Source organism: Gymnoscopelus microlampas (genome assembly GCF_963454915.1).
Source record: "Gymnoscopelus microlampas genome assembly, chromosome: 12".
Taxonomy (NCBI): domain Eukaryota; kingdom Metazoa; phylum Chordata; class Actinopteri; order Myctophiformes; family Myctophidae; genus Gymnoscopelus; species Gymnoscopelus microlampas.
Window position 1 is genome coordinate 29,220,956 of NC_139949.1, and position 5,211 is coordinate 29,226,166.

Sequence of the window (5,211 nt, forward strand, 5' to 3'; positions counted from 1 at the left end):
GTTACGTTTGTGACAAAAGTAAATCAAACCTCGACACAACACAATCTTATAAATCAAGGGATTTTTCAACTTTAAAGCATCTGTAATAGTATTCATGAAGCCTGAGAGAGGCTGAAACTAAGCATGAAAACAACCTGAGCTAGATAGGTACTTAGGTAGTTAGTGAGCTTATTGTCCCAATTTTATATGACCTTGTAAGCTACAGACAGTGGTTGGTTTCACTATGTCTGGAGAAAATAAAGGTTACTCATACAGGCTAATCTTTTCTTATTTTGGGGAATTTGGCCAGGAAATTAAGCTCCCTTTTCATGTTGTCAGGGACTGTAGAGTGCCTGATAAAGGGCTTGTTCTGACACCAACTGTTTTTCTTTTTCCATTTCATGCATTATGAAGTGAGCTTATGAACCTGTAGAGGGCGTTGATACCCCATTTAACTAAAACAGTACATACACACATACATACGTACAGTTAGTACATACATACATACACCAAACTGTCATGACATCTAATAGTACATTACAAAATCAGACTTTCAACAAGTCCCCCGCCCTATATTTTGTGGCTGTAAATTGTAAAATCAATATTGAATATATGAGGCAAACAATGTTTTACAGTCAAGAACGGCCCTAGGCAGTGTAGAGAGATAGGAAACCAAGGACAGGGAAGGGGGGAGACGCAACACGGATCTCCAACTGCAATCGAACCGGGAACATTGTATTATGATATTAGCTCTATGATATTAGATCTTTTAAAATTTCCAATCATGACTGAAATGCAAAATCACAAATAATATTAATTGTAATAGTCGAGAGATCATCACTAAATCAATGTTTGCAACTTTGATTTTAGCTACATCATCCTCTAGACTTTCAAAACACAGCAGAAGCGCAAGTGTTAATTTACAGTAACTCTTGTCACAGGCTTGATAAAAATGCTTCCCATGCTGCCAATGCTCTCACTCTACAAATCGGGAGTCATATTGTTTATGGCTGATTTATCAGAATGTTGACAGATGTTTGGGGACATAAAAGGAAGCGACGGTATCGGCTGTCAGTCAAATGTCCTCTGTTGATAATAGCAATGTCTTCTTATGCCATGCCTACCGTTGGATGTCACTCAGAGCTGAAGCGAAGATTTATCCAAATAACTATCCGATCCTCTTTCAGTAACGGCACATCTCTCTCTCTCTACTTAACCTTCACAAAGGTACATTGTTGATAGATATTTATGTGGAAAGAAACAGCCATTTTGTCACCCGAGTCATATTTATGCTTTTCTATGAGAAAGTAGATTAGGACTAGTATTCCAAAAAGCCTGATATTGTCAGAGCTACATGTCTCCCATACTGCTCACCCTCTTAAAAAGTGGCTTGAGATTCTCTCAAGTGCTGCCTGTAGACTGAGAGGGTTGATTAAGTGGAAGATAGACGCCTTGGTGGGCATGCCATCTTATCTCTCTGCCTATACTTCCATATCAGTCAAATATCAGTCTTTGAAATCCCTGTCTGGGACTGTGTCTAGCAGACATTGTCTGATACAGCTTCTAAATAATTCACTAGCCGCTATCAATGTCCATTACCTGTAATCTCTCTCTCAAGAGAGACTAGTTACTACAGATATGCAGGGCATCAAAGCACTTGACTGCGGAGTAGAGCTAGCAATGCTGCCTGTGACTCTTAAGCATCAATTTTCTTGGGAGTGTTTTTCTCACCTGATTGAGGGTTTGAGGTTAGAGTGTGTTGGTTTGTTGCCTTGGTTAAATGTCAGCCTGTGGGTTGCCTGGTGGTTCAGCCAGTTAGTACTGACCATTATTAAGTTAAAAATAAAATATGTTAAAACACTTTGGAAGGACCTAAAGGGGACTTGGACATAGGATAAAATAAATAAACAATGTGGGCCTGTTAAGCCTTTTGACAATGTAACTGTGAGAAAAATCTACATAAACATTTTCCATGTTGGCTTAAAATGTGAAATCACAAACAACACGGCACTTGTCACTGCTGTGTTGGGTGTGTATTTTGTGTGTGTACTGTGTATGTGTGTGTGTTATTTCCATGAGAAATATATTTGCAACTGACTGAGGGATAGAAAAAAAAGACAAAAAAGCAGAATGTGAGGGCTTAGGCATCGATGCATACATTCGGAATGTTACAGTCCATGGACTTCCTTGTAATTAGGGACAAATTGTATTGTTCGCCGAACAATAAACCCAGTTCCCCAAAGCCCTTTTAACTGTGAGATTCGATCTTAACACCCCCTTAATAAAAAAAAATACAATAGAAAAATCAAGGGGTTGCTAATATGCCAAGTTCAAGCACACATTGTTATTAATGTTTTGAACATGACTGAGGATAAGAAGTTATGCATCATTTCTCTGTAGTCAGACAGAGGATGAAGGCATCCAGGCATCCAATCAGATATCTGAATTGGTATCGTTGCTGTCGGGCGGAAACCTTGTATGTCCAAAACCATTACTATTCAGGATATGGAAAGAATAATGTGGTCCAACGGATCCAAAGTAGTTATTTAGTCACAAGCTCTTGTTATACTTTTAATTGGTGGTTATTACAAAATCCACAGACAGCAGAAAGCTATTAAAAAATAGCAGATCTACAAGCTCATAGCGAGAGCTTGTAGATCTGCAACAAAAAAAAAAATTGTGAAAAATTGTGCAAATCTTGAATACAACTTTTCTTTTTTTTAAAGATATTTTTGGAGGCTTTTTCTGCCTTTATTGATAGGATAAGTAGGCGGACATGAAATGGGGAGAGAGATGGGGGGATGACATACAGCAAAGGTCGTCGGGATCGAGAGTCGAACCCGCGACACAATGTCAAGCTGGATTACCAGCATGGTATGTGCCTGGACCGCTAGACCACCGGACGTCCCGAAACAACATTTTTAACTCAAAAAGATATTAAAAAATATATTATTACAGCTATTAGCTCGTATATCTGCTATTTTTGAATAGCCAAAGTATAAAATAATGGTTATAGCTAAAAATCTAAAATGACACAGATGCGTTCCCGCATTGAATGGGTTAAGCAAGACACTGAACTCCTCTGCTAGTTGTTACCTTGCACGGTTGCCTCTGCCCTCGGTGTGTTAATGTGTCTGTAAATGGGTGAATAATATAACGTAGATCGTAAAGCGCTTTGGATTAATCGACCTCTATAAATGCACCATTTACCATTTACAGACAGTCTTAGTCCAATCTGGCATTCCTATTTTGGGCTCGTCATTTGTCATTATAGGAAAAAATGTTAAAAATCTTTCAAAAACAGCGAAAATGCAATGCGTTGTGCGCATTTAGATCGGCTATGTGTAGATTGGCTATTTTTGCTACTTTTGTGCAACACTGTAATGCAACAAAGTATAAAATAGGGCACCCATGAGTTCAGGCTAGGGCTGCACAATTAATTGTGTAAAATGATGTCCTTATTTTAGTTTCCACAATCAATAATCATCAAAACAATGCAATATTATTACATTTTACTTATCATCTAATGTAGTTCAATATTCAAAATGAAAGATAAAAGATAGACAAAAGACAAAAATATATATAATAATGTTGCTCCAAGTTATTACGTAGTAATCATATCACAATGTCTAGCAAGATTAGCATTTCAGCAGTATAATCATGCAGCCATAATTTAGATCTAAACTGACATGAGAGAACACACACACACACACACACACACACACACACACACACACACACACACACACACACACACACACACACACACACACACACACACACACACACACACACACACACACACACACACACACACACACACACACGTATGAATAATCATACTTGCTTGATTGATTCACTCCTCCCCCACAACAGCTGTGCAAATCTCCCTGACAGGGATCAGATAGAGAGCTATGATTTGAATAGGCATAGCTTTGACCTCCACACACACACACAGAAGGGAACATTGGCTGAACCCAAACCAAGCACCTGTTCAATTTTTCTATCAAGGTCAATCAAAATATCATTGGCTTAGCACTGGCCCTTGCAACAGGGCCAGCTTTCCTACGTACATCCAAATCCCTTGTTCATGCTGGGGATTTTATCTAGAGTAGACCACCGACATCCCCCCAACACACTCTATCACCAAACCAGTCCATGCTCTCACAAAGGAACCAGATTGATTGAAGCCTGGCCTCCGTGTGCCAGTCTAAATATTGGAAAGGCACTGAGAAGACTGCAGACAGGGAGCCTGATATGAATTCCCACAATGTTCTGGGGGTAGGGGGGAGGGCATGGAAACGGTCAGTAGAAGCATTAATCTTTTCATCCCTCTTTTTAACTCCCTGTGTCACTGTCTCCCGCTTTTATTCATTCCCCACCATGCCCACAAACCCCGAACCCATCCCCATCACTCTGAGATAAAAAAAAAGGGAATTTTACCATCCAGTTCATCTCTGCTCTTGTATTTTGCCGTTTCCTGCTAAATACATCCATCTTGGTTTCACCTAAGGTGAGCCACCAACTGGTTACACACGCACACGCACACACACACACACACACACACACACACACACACACACACACACACACACACACACACACACACTTAGACATACCTATTGAAAATGGCGTTTACCCCAAGCAATTAAGATAAAGATGTTTATTCAAAGAGTGAACGTGATGCACACAAATGTCATTAACACTCTCATGATTTAAATAGACTTCATAAACCCCACACCAGGGGGATTACGGAAATTTGCTCACGTAAATCCTGTTTTTAACTGACGAGACAACAGCTTCTAATTCCCCAAACAAGCAGTTATGGAGGCATCGTGTCATTACCCTGAGCAAGAGGCTCTCCCCGAGTCATCATCCGATATTTTCCCCCAACACATTTAAATCCTCAGTGTAGTTAATTTATCCATCTTTAACTCCAAGAGTGCACAAATGGACACGGTTCTGTAGCTTGGAGAGTGTGCAAAGTTTGTTCCATTTGTACACTTAAATGAACACTCAGGATTTTATAGTGGATTCTCTCGTCCTCTCCAGATCACATGCTCAGCTCCATAGCAGCTCTGAACGGGGGCCTTTGCTCTTGCCATCTTTCTCTGTCAACGTCTATTTTGCATTCACAGTCTACTAATCCATCCATCTCCAAGACACAATTTGATGTGTGTTATTAGCATGAGATTAGCATGACTAATGTTGCCCTTGTGTCAAAGTGACATA